A 12562-nucleotide genomic window follows, 5' to 3' on the forward strand; every position below is an offset into this window, starting at 1 on the left:
TCTTTTTTTTTTTTAATCTATTTCCTTGTTTGATGTCAAAGGATGATGAGATCATCACTCACTATTTAGAATATCTAATCAGATACAGTCTCCCTGAACAAAGCAGACTGTTCATCTTACATAGTGTTTTTGGGTAGTGTGGAGTTTAGGGATTGGAAGATTTTAACTGACAAAAGTGGATTAATATCATTTATAGATGCACGGTCGCTTGGATGATGTTGTTGATTGGTTGACACTCAGGATGTATTTATTGAAAGGAATCGGTCTCTGATTGGTTGGCTTGTAAAAGAGTTCCTGCTGAGGTAAGTTGTCCTTATCAACTGAATGGATTTAAAGCTGGTTCTCCTAGCAACATTTTGCTAAGGCTACAATCAATCAGTCTTTTTCCTTAATTTGTAAAAACCGTAAATACTCAATCCTCTAGTAATATTCTAAGAGTACATGAGAGGTAATTTTTTGAGCCTTTCCATATCAAAATGTCTTTTTTTTCTGTCCTCACATTTGATTAACATAGTTTGGGTGAGTGTAAAATTCTAGATTAGAAGTATTTTTTTTTTCAGAATTTTGAAGGCATAGTTTTTACTCCTTGTCCTCTGTTGCTGTTTAGAAGTCCTAAGCCAATATGAATCTTCTTTTGTTTGGACCTTCTTCTTGGAAACTTGATGGATTTCTGCTTTTGTTCCTAGTATTCAGAAATTTCATTTTCAGTATTCAGAAAATGCCTTGTTGTGGGTCTGTGTCTATTTTAATGCTGTGCTGGGTATTTGTATTTGGAGGGCTCTTTTAATGTAGAGTAGTTTGCATTTTTCTGGGAGCTGGTGTGTGGGAATGGGAATGGGGGCAGTCGATCTTAGTGTTCAATATGCTCACATAAGCACCCAGTTTTAAAGACCTCTGTGCTTCTAGTGAGCCTCTAAACCAGAGGTCATCTGTTCTACATTCTGCAAAGATAACCTCAAGTCTTCTTTCAGGGATGAGGAGAGGATCTAAGCATCTAATTACTCCTCAAACAGCTTTCACCCATGCCCCTTCCCCACTTCCAGAGGTGGCACCGGCAGGGCAGTCCAGTCCTGACCCTTGTGAGGATTTTTGGATTTAAATTGGATTGGGTCTCAGCTTTCTGTACTGCTGGATTGGGATTTGGCTCCCCAGGATCTGCTATACAGTTAGCTTTCATCTGTATACTCATATGTTCCAACTTCCAAAGTTTTGTTACTTTTTTCTCCTCTCCTACTCTTTCCATCGTGTTAATTTATGCCTTTAAAAAACTTTACTGTTATTTTAGTAGGATTTTGGGAAGAAGCAAAATTATTTGTGTATGTCCATTCCATTCTTTTAACCCACAAGACTGAAATGATTTGCTGAGAATAACTGGAATATTTTTATGTGAAATTATAACTTTGATCTATGAAAGGCAAAGTAACACAGAATATGATAGTCAAATACAGTAATGAAATACAGGTCTGCTGAGAGGGCACTGCTATGGAAAAGGAAGGATGTCATGCCTTCCTTGATTATGGGCCGTAGCTTTAATTTCTAAAAATAATTTTTGGAAAAAACGTAAAAGTGATTCATCTTCATTATAAGACAGTTAGCAAATACTGATAAATATGAGGATGAAAATAAGAATCACTTTAATTCCACTACCCAGAACTATTAACTGTTTAGTGTATATTTCCTAGTTTTTTCTATGTGTTTGACTATGGATTTATACAAGTATGTTTAGATGAAACATACTATATGTATTATTTTGCTTCCCCCCATTTGTTTTTTTCAACTGAGCCATCCTGCCACCTGTTGGCAGCTCATCAGCAGCTCAGCTTGGGCTGGGAATCGAACTGCTATTGCTCAGAGCGCTCACTCTTGAGCAAGCTCTTAACCAACTGATCCACTCGGCCGGCTTCCCTCCCCCCCATTTTTTCCACGATAAAAGTGTATATATCTTGGGTCAAGAGAGTTTTTTTTTGCACAGAGTCTATAGATAATATTCTTATTAACAACATCTAACATCAACCATTTTATTTGATAGCAGATTATTTGCCAGGTACCGTGCTAACATCTTTTTTTCTGTTTAATTTATGTTGACATCATTTCATACTGCAGAAAAGCTATAAGAATGTATAAAAAATTCACCCAGTTACCTCAGATGTTAACACTTTACATACAACATTTCCCCCCTTCCAATATTTATTTCTTGAACTGTTTGAGAATAAGGTGCAAACCTATTACATACCTAAATACTTCAGGGTGCATGTTCTAAAAACAAGGACATTCTTTTATGTAAACACGGTGCAGTTGTCAAAATCAGGAAATTAACATTGATTTAATATGGTTATCTATAGACTTGTTCAAATTTCACCCACTGTCCCAATAATGTACTTTTTATAGCAAAAGAAAATTTCGGATCATGGAGTGCATTCAGTTGTCATATTTCTTTAGTTTCCTTTAACCTGGAGCATTTCTTCAGTCTTTCTTTGTTTTTTCTTTGTTCACGACATTGGGATTTTTGAAGAGCGCAGCCCAGTTATTTTGTAGAATGCCTCTAATTTGGGTTCATCTGATGAGTTCCCATAATTGGATTCAGGTCATCCATTTCTGGCAGGAGTATCACAGAAGTAATGTTATGCCTCTCAGCTCATCATGTCAGGAGGCACAGGATGTTGAAATACTGGTAACGTGATCTTGGATCACTTCATTAAGATGGCGTCTGCCAGGTTTTCCAGCGTTAAGTTACTATTTTTCCTTTTATAATTGTTTTGGTGGTAAAATACACGTAACATTATATTAACCGTTTTAACCATTTTTAGAGGGATGAAGTACATTCATATTTCCTTTGTAATTTTGAAGTATCTTTGAAAAAAATACTTGAGACTTTATAAATATCCTGTTACTCCTTGAACTTATATTCACTTGATTTTAGTATTGATGATTCCTGTCTGAATTATTTTCATGATGGTTCCTAAATGGTGATTTTCTAATTCCATCATTCCTTCTATACTTATTTATAATAATACTTTATTTCATTATTTTGACGCTGTCCCTGACTTGGCCAGAGGTAGCCCCTTCAAGTTGATTTCTTTCTCCTTTTGGCTGCTCCTGTCATTCTTTGAACACATCCCCATTTTTTACCACTACAAGATGTTCTAGGCTCTAATCTTGCACTTTCCCAGCCTGAGCCTGGAATGAGTTACTTCTTCAAGGAGCTCTGGTTCCTGTCAGTAGAGAATGGCTTTGTAAGCCAGGATCTAGACTCTGCAAGTCCTCATTGCTGCTGGGTGTCATTGCTTCTAGGCCCTCTCTGCTGGCATCGAGAAAATATTGGGTTGTCGGAAAAGTCACGACATAGCATTTTTTCCATGTGTTTTGTAGCAAAAATGCGTCATGACTTTTCCAACAAGCCCAGTAGATACATGTGACATATTTGTGTGTGTCCACACACTTATGTACATCTTTATCTGTCTACTAAAAGCTATGAGTTTATATTGATACCACTGATCCCAGTCCAACACTACAGGTTTTATTCTATTCTTCATTCGATACTTACACCTCCCTCTTCTAGCAGAGGGAAACCTAGCCCCATTATTCATGATTTTACTTATTGGTTCAACCCTAGACTATCAGAAAATAGTTTAAGAGTTGCTAACTCATACCATTATATAAAAGGCACCTAGTAAACAGAGTTCAATATTTGTTGATATTTTTCTAAATCTCCACTGTCAGTATGATAGCTAGTAACCACACGAATTGAGATGTGTTGTAAGTGTAAAATATATACTGGATTTTGAAAACTTATTATGAAATAAGGAATGTGAGATATCTCTTTAATATTTTAATAATGTTTTTATGTTTATTATATGCTGAAATATTTTATATATATTAGATAAAATATATCAATAAAATTAATTTTACCTATTTTTACTTTATTTTAATGCAGCTACTAGAAAATATTAAATTACATATGTGGCTCCTATTATGTTTCTATTGGATGGTGCTGATCAAAAAACTATGTTCAAAAGTTACTTGGATTAGCTTTCTCTCCCCAACATTCTTCCCTCCCCCATGTGGTGGTTAGGCATTTGAAATACAGTTCAGTTCTATTTGTGTTCTAAGTTTTTCTCTTCATCCTAATTAATGTTATTTATTTTTAGTATGTGATACATTAACATGGTTCCAAAAGGCAGAGTTGTATAAAAAATATATACTCAGAGCATTGTCACCCATTTTTTCTATCTTTTTCATCCTGTTTCCACCCACTTTCTATAGGCAGCCAGTCTCATCATTTTCTGAATTATCCTTCCTGTGTGTTTTTTCCCCCAGGCATGAAAAGATACAGGTATATTTTTCTTATTTCCTCTTCTTTCTTACATAAAAGGTAGCATACTACAGATAGATACTCTTGTACTTTTCCTTTTTTCCACTTAACAGTATATTTTGGAATCCATTCTACATTAGTTTTCAGAGCTCCCCTCCCGCCTGCCCTCCACCTTTCTTTCCCTCCTACAGTTGCATAGTACTCGATTGTGAAGATGTTAACCATTCTCTTATGCTATTTCCAATATTTTGGATTTACAAGCAGTGCTGCAATGACTAACCTTGTCCATATATATTTTCATATGGGAAGTGTATGTTTGGGTAAATTCCTAAAATAGGATGGTTGGGTCAAAAGTTTAAAAGCATATATAGTTTTCTTAAATATTGCTAAATCCCATTTCGGGGAGGTTGTGCAAATTTGAATTCCCACCAGCAATGTATGAGAGTCTTAGTTTCCCCACAACCTCACTATCAGAGTGTGTTGTTATGCTTTTTAATTTTTGTTAACCTTATAGGTAAGAAATGGTATTTCCATATAGTTTTTTAAAGTCATTTCTGTTATTAATAGTGAGGTTGAACATCTTAACATATGTATAAAGGTCATTTTAATATGTCTGTTGTGTGTGAATTGTGTCTTTTTATTAATTTTTCTATCAAGTTTTTGTTTTTTTTCTCCCTCAATTTTTAAGAGTTATTTATTTATTTAATAGGGATATTAGCTCTTTATAAGTGTTATATGTTACAGTTTGCCAGTCATCTTTTGACTTTGGGGCGTGTGTGTGTGTGTGTGTGTGTGTGTGTGTGTGTGTGTTTAGGCTTTTATGTAGCCCAATTTTTGTTGCACCTAGATTTTAGATTATAATTAGAAAACCTTTCCCTTTATCCATGGTAAGGAGGAATGTACATGTTTTCCTCTAGTACTTGTATGGTTTTAGTTGTTATGTTTGGATCCCTGATCCATTTGGGATTTTTTTTAATGAATATTATATGAGCTTAATAATCTTTTTTCAAATGTTAATTAGTTGTCCCAGTATATTTTCTGTAAAACGTACAATTTTGCCCCAGTGTTTTAAGATGCCACCTTTATCATATATTGTTTCCATTGAGTTATTTCTGTACTTTCTGTTCTTTTGCACCAGTCTGTTCATTTCTGCACCATTATCACAGCTTTAACTTTATAGAGTATCAAGGGCTGTTTTATTGGCTGTCTTTACATGTTTATTTTTCTGTTGAACTTCAGTATCAGCTGCCTATTTCTATAAAAAAGCTTGCTTATATTGGGCTTTTTATTGGGATTACATTAAACTCATAAATTAACTTGGGGAGAACTGACATCTGTATGATGTTGAGTTGTATTGAGTTTTCTATCCAAGAACAAAGAATATCTTTCTATTTGTTCAGATCTACTTTTGTGTCACAGGAATATTTTAAAGTTTTCTTTTTATTGATTTTGTGTACTTCTTGTTAAATTCTCCATTTTTAAAAACTTAATATGTTTTATAGATATTTATATCAATATTTATAGAGCTGCATTATTCTTTTTAATGTCTATTGTTTTCCATAGTATATAGATGTACCATAATTTATTTACTCTGGCCCATATAGATGAACATTAAAGTTGTTTATAATTTTTTACTTTAATATAAATAGTTGAGGAATAAGTATCCTTGTAGAAGTCCAGTTATTTTCTCATGAGAAATTCTTTGAAGGAGAATTGCCTGGTACAAAGGCCCTTAGATATATAAAAGATTTTGAAACATTATTAAAATGCTTTCTATATTAATAAAATGTATACCTCCACCAATGGTGTGTGAGCCCTATTCAGTTTCCATTTACCAAAACAGGACCTTTTTGCTCTTTTAAAAAATCTTTGCCAGTTTGATGGGCAAAAAGAATGTATGTATTTTGTATTTCTTTGCTAACTGATAAGGCTTATTTTTTACCCATCCGTCCGACCATCCATTCAGCATATTCTTATTGAGCATCCACCATGTACCATCCTATTAGAACTGTAGTAATGACTAGAAGTTGAACATCTTGTGTGTTTGATCATTTGTTTTGTTTCTTACCTCTTTTTTTTTTTTTGATGGCAGTTAGGGTTTCTGCCCCCTAAGACTAGTTCTCAGAAAACTGAGAATGAGATGACATTTCCTTATTCTGTTTTGTTGATGAGCTTCTAAAAAGTATTTTTGTGTATGTGTGTTTATTTTTATTGCACAATCTATACTAGATCACTGCGTTAAATTCTTAGTATTCATGAAATGAGGTAATGAAAGTTAAGTGTATAGACAGGTGTCAAAGAAGTGATAACTACGTATTTTTATAAACATAACTTTTATTATTATTTTCCAGATGAGGCTGCTGTGTCTTATCAGAAGGGAACTTTTGTACCATTTGCCTTCAGACAGAGTCTATGTGTGTTCTAGAGTCTTAGTATTCAAAAAATACATGTCACTTATTTGGTAAGTCAGTTAACTATACTTATGCATATTTTATAGAAATACTGCTCATTTATTCTAAATATTTGTTTGCTTATATTTTGTTTCTTCACTGTCATTTTATTTTGTAACTCTTTGGAAGATTTTCTTGCTTCCATTCCTGTCTTTCTTAATTTTGGTGTGGTAAGGAGAACAGGCTAAATACTGGAATTAGTTCTCAAAGTTGGAGTACTAACTTTGCTTTCTTCAGTCTCTTTCTACTGTAAGAACTGAGAGTTAACATCCTTCCTGTCAAGGATTAGCTTCCCTACAGTTCATATAGGGGTCATCAAAGACTCATTGTTATTGTAAGGGTTAAAAAACAGATCGTCCGTTAATCCTTAGTAAAGCAATAATAAAGCAGAATGAATAATGCTATCAAAGAACTTGGAAATGAAAAATAGATACCTAGTGAAACTGATTTGTATTTTAATATTACTCTATATGTATGTATTTTCAGTTAAAATTTATTTTCCAAGAATACTTAGTGAGTTGATAGGACCTGCTGTTTTGTGAGAGGTTTTTCTAACCCACATCCTGTGGTGATCTTTTCAATCTTTTTCAGCTTCTGACTCATGTGTAGCCAGCCAGTGGCAGCTGGGAAGCTGATGTGTAGGGTGAAGGCTTTAGTGGTAACAAGAGGGTCAGTCCCAGCAACTGTCAGAAGATAATTGTACTTGTGTGCTGCTGAAGCACGTGGCAAAAAAATTGGATGGAAATTATAATGAATTGAGACTGGTGATTTGCAGAATTTTCTTTTAAATGGTTTAGCACAGCAAGTGAGAAGTAAGTATTGATCTTGAGAGCTGAGCTTAAACAAAGTATTCTTAAATAGAATCTAAGAGTGAAGAGCCATAGGCACAGAAAAAGGGGAAAGAAGATTCTTTTTTGATACTTTTTTTGGTAGTCTCTTTGCTTTTGTTAGTGTCAGAAAGCTGACTTCAGATATTCCTGGGTGGCATGTATGGCTCATATGAGTAGAGGCATGGGATTTCATTGTGCATGACTATGAAACGGCCCAGATCTCAGCAAACTGAAGCGAGTTTTAATCTGGGTTATTTAAAATCTCCTTGTACCTGTCTTATTAGGAGTATTATTTTTTTAAGAGGCAACTAATTTGCATCTGGCTATAAAGAGTGACATTGTGTCCGGGAGAATGCTACACTAACGCACAGCATCGTCCCACAAGAGTACTTGTCAAGTCCCCAACCACAACGCTGACAATCTGTGACAGCCTGTGAATTGCTGGGCAGCAGTTGGGGGAAGATGGATGGACAGCAGAGTGAGGTGGTTGTGTGTAAGTTAGGAGATGCGGAGGGGAAGAAATGCGAGAAGAGCTGAGCAGCTCAGGTCTGTGGGCATTTTGAATGGAAGCTGTTAGCTCCAGTGTGTGGGTTTTGGTCAGGTAGAAATAGTGTGTTTCACTTTTCCTTCCAAGGTGTTATTGTTTCATTCTGTCCTCAAAACTGTAAGGTTAGATGTTTTTTTTGATGAGAGTGTGGATTGGATAGATTGAAAAATTTTGAAGAGATTAGAAAAGTCACTTCCTGCCAGGAAATGAGACTATAGAAGTCAGGGTATTGGGGATGGGGCTTATCTTTTTAAGGGATTTGTAGAGGTAGTAAGGCCAGTTACCGTATCTAGATCCAAAATGACTGGGCCTTTATTTCAGACAGTTGTATAGCCTGCTATTTAGTTATTATACACATGTATGTGTACACACACACATATGCACATACCACTAGTTGGTATTGTTTCAGAAACATGTTGCCAACTACAGCAGTCTTCATCAGACATCAAGGCAAGAGTTTCTGGATATTGCTTGGATTGTGGAGTAGAATTTAATTGTGAGGGTCGGTTTTGGTCTAACTCTTTCTCTGATTATGAGACTGGTTATACAAAGTACATGTATTTGATGGTTCCCCTAGGTATAATGTCTAATTCTGGGATTACACTTGGCACACATTGTTTTGGAGCCCATTCCTGCTGTTTGTTGATCCTATTTCTGGTTTTTGGTTAAATATGTTACTGCTTGGTCATTGATAACACTGGATGAAGGAAGCATAAGAGAGATGTGAAGATTTTAAGATTTTGTGCTGTCTTATCGCCTCTACACTGATGTTACATATTAAAAAAAGATGTCGGGGTAAATGAAAGAGCAAATGGAGTAAGGGAAGGTATGGACACCTAGAGATACTGTAATAGCATCATTTCTCAGGAATTATCTGTCGGCTCGAGACACGACTCTCCATTGCCTAGGATATGAAATGCCTAAACCTATTGTCAAAGGTCCTCCAGGCTGAAAATCATCTTTCTGGCAGAATCTTCCACTACTTCCCATTGAACCTTTGACTCTAGTTAGACTAGTTTCTATAACCGTTTCCAAAGTAACACTTGTTGACTTAACTGCCTCTTCATATTGTTTAGTTTATTCCTTCTACTTGGAATACTTCCTTCAATTCTCTGTTTTCTAAAGGCCTTGTTCTTTAGGATCACATCGTAAGGTATATAAATGTCTAATCACTATGTTGTATGCCTTCAATTAATATAATATATGCCCATTATACTTTAATAAAAAATAAAATTAAAAAAGGGCTGGTTGCCATTCTACTTACTTTATGACATCTTCTTCAACCATTCTAGGTCCTTAGTGATACCTCTCTCCTCTGGGTTTTTATCATTGTGCTTTTCTCTTTATTTGGCAGTTACATACTATCTTAAAACAACTTAAAAAAATTTTTTTATCCTCCCAATTAGATAGAGACAACTTAAAAGGGAGGCTACATTATTCATGTAGTTCAAACCATGTTATTACTTATAGTCAGTCCTACTTTACAATCTCCACTGCCCCTAACATAGATCTCAGTATAGTATATGCCCTTAATATTTGTTTGAACTGCAAGAAAGAGCCATTATCTATTCTCTTTTACCAGTCTTTGACCTTTATCTTTTTTTTTGTATCATAAGAGTAATAGATTAGAATGCTGTTTAAAAACCTGAGCCATGTTTGTTCAGGAGATTATTCTTCTTTGAAAGCCATCTGTAGCACTCAATACAGGCTTCCTGGTCCTTAAAGGAGCACTATTTGTTGTTCTTGAAACTCTAATTAGTAAACTTTTAATCTGCATATTAGAGAAGCTCTTATTAATTATCTAATATTTTCTTTGCCTGCTTTAAAGTGAAATTAGCTTTTAAAGTCTTTTGGTTTCTCAGTTTCTTAACCAGCCACATTTGGCCTTCACACTTTAGCTAGCATAGCTGCGAGGAGGGGAGATAGATACAGAGTTGTAACTATATCTCTATTAAGTGCAGCAGGGCTCAGTTGGGACCCTGGTATAGAGGCCTTGCAGTGTCCCCAGCCTCACCGTTCCTTGACCTATAGCTTAACAATAGATCACCTCCCTGTGGCTTGAGCTCAGAATGTCTCCTGTCCCACCCAGGTCCCTGTTTTAGAAAATTACCCTGAAACTCGATTAATATCCTTAGGCTTATTGAGCATAACCTCAGTGGTCTACCAGGCTCCTCCCGTCATTGTTCCTGGGTTGCTGATGCCACCAGAGAGCTGTGCAGACACCCGGAACCATTACATAGTCTTTAGAGGAACGCTCAGATTTTCCCTGCAATACCCTAAACTGGTCTGAGAATGTTAAGGCAGGTTTTGGAGGTGTTAACTCTCTGCCTTCTCAGACCACCGGTGCTCTGATAGTAAACACTTATTCTATAGCCCAACTCCCGTGTCGGTCTATTGGCTGAGTGGCATGAACCCCGGACTCAGTTGGCCTCCAGTTTCATACAGACTCCACTTCCTTTACAATTATTCTGTTTTGCTGTTGCAGATTGGTGTTTTTTGTTTTTAAACTATTCTCTGCTATGCTTTGTTTTACTCCATTTTTTAGAAGGCATGTATTCTAGCCTACTGTAGTAAAGAGCAGGGACTTCGAAATTCTAACCAATACTAAAGCTGTAACTTAAGTTTCAGATATCTCATCTGTAAAATTGAGATAATAATAGCTACCTCTTAGTGTGTAGTTGGAATCAAATGAGATAATAATATATAAAATGCTTAGCACAGATTAAGCCTGTGCTTTTCAAAATTTACTTAGTGGTTTATTAGCTTTAGTCTATGAATCCCAAAGGGGAAAAAAATCAAAGTTAATGTAAGTCAGGTTTGAGGCACAGGCCCCAAAGCCTAATCCTTTTCAAATCTTTTATTGTCACTGTAGGATATCAGTGTAACCCAAGAGAGGAACTAATTTCAAATAAGGCTAGAAACACAGGCCAACCTCTAGACGTGTAGTGAGGGGAAGAAGTTTTAGGAGGGAGTGTCTTCCTTCTCTCCCCACCTCCCCCAGGTATATATGCAGAATGGGAAGCAGACTTTTCTCTCTGCCTTTCTATTACATGCTATATTGGTATCGTTCAGTTATATTAAAGCTTTGATCTGACTGCCTTTTGTGGTGGTCTGTAATAGGTGCTAACATTAAACTTGGTGAACCATGGGGTTACCATGTCAATGGAGTGTGAAAGAGACGAAGCTGCGGACTGTTTCCCAGCCTATAAAGCATGAAATCAGTTGATGCCGATGCATGACGACTATGGCCAGTGAAGTGTGAGATAAGTTGAGGGAATGAATTGCGTTATGTTGTGAGGAAAACCTTGTCATGCCATGGTTTGTTTACATATTTGGGGGCCCCAAGATCCTACGGGAATCATGTATCTTGTATCTTTCTTTGTCTTGATGCTCAGATTTTTCATGAAATGTTTCTTCCAGTTTTGTAAGCTGTATTTCTTTGTCCAATTGCATGCAGAGAATTAAAGGCTATAATGTCCAAGGCAAACTAATATTAAAATACTGTAAGTATTATATGCTGTTTAAGATTATATCTGAAAAAATCATTTGCAGCAGGTATTTGATATACAAATTTCTTCTGTTTTTACCTTCACATTTGAAAGTGCTCTCTACGTCCTGCTTTGAAGCTTCTTCCAGTCTAAGAACTCTGTTATCCATTTCGCTGGTCATTGTTCCCATGTTCCCATGTGCCTCTGGAGAAAGGGAAGTATGTAGGGAAGGATAAAGTTTTCACATGGTTGGCGGAGTTAGTAAGAAGTACAGAGATTATTCTTATGGGGGATAGAAGAGAGGGAGCTCCTCTCCTGACACCTGGTGAGGTTTTTCACCATATGGCTTTGAGGGTGAGGCAAGGTGAATGGGGAAGTTTCAGAGACAATAGTGCATTATTATTGTCAGCACTTTTAAGTCTAGAAGGTTATTGGGAGTAGGCATGCTCTGAAAGCATTAAACTTCCTTCATTCTTACCCTAGTTGGTTTTTGTTTGACTGCAGCAGTCTTTGAACTCCCTTTGGTTGTTTTGCATTTATACAGATTCTAAGAAAGTGGTGAGTATTTGTGAAATTAATCTATTATTGTGAGAGACCATCCTGCCAGCAGGCAGCCTAGCATAGTAGTTAAATGCAGGGACTTTGAAATCCTCACCAACACTTAGAAGCTGTGTGATCTTGAGTTATTCAAGCTTCAGATTTCTCATCTGTAAAATTGGAATAACAATAGCTAACTCATAGTACTACAGTGGAATCAAATGAGATAATATATGTGAAACATTTGGCCCAGCCCCTGTCACATTGTAAGCAGTTATTAGGTGGTAGCTTGTTATTTTTTCCCTTCCTCTGCTACTACTGTTGGTGCCACTCTACCACAAATTCACTTTTGCGTGTAGGACCTAAGCCTTAATGAAACAGAAAACATAATTAGACAT

At 36.1% G+C, this 12562-nt stretch overlaps 1 protein-coding gene across 4 annotated transcripts in view; it reads left to right on the plus strand.

Moving 5' to 3' along the window:
- Nucleotides 1-12562, plus strand: part of R3HCC1L (R3H domain and coiled-coil containing 1 like) — an 82546-nt gene that overhangs the window by 15937 nt on the left and 54047 nt on the right. Inside the window, exon 1 of one of the 4 annotated variants that reach the window (XM_019636432.1) lies at nucleotides 6664-6773. The exons of the other annotated variants lie outside the window; for them this stretch is intronic. The gene's annotated coding sequence lies outside the window, so the exon portion shown is untranslated. Of the gene's footprint in view, nucleotides 1-6663; nucleotides 6774-12562 lie in introns of those variants that run through there. 4 annotated transcript variants of the gene reach the window in all.

This window comes from Hipposideros armiger, unplaced genomic scaffold, assembly GCF_001890085.2.
Source record: "Hipposideros armiger isolate ML-2016 unplaced genomic scaffold, ASM189008v1 scaffold_28, whole genome shotgun sequence".
Taxonomy (NCBI): Eukaryota; Metazoa; Chordata; class Mammalia; order Chiroptera; family Hipposideridae; genus Hipposideros; species Hipposideros armiger.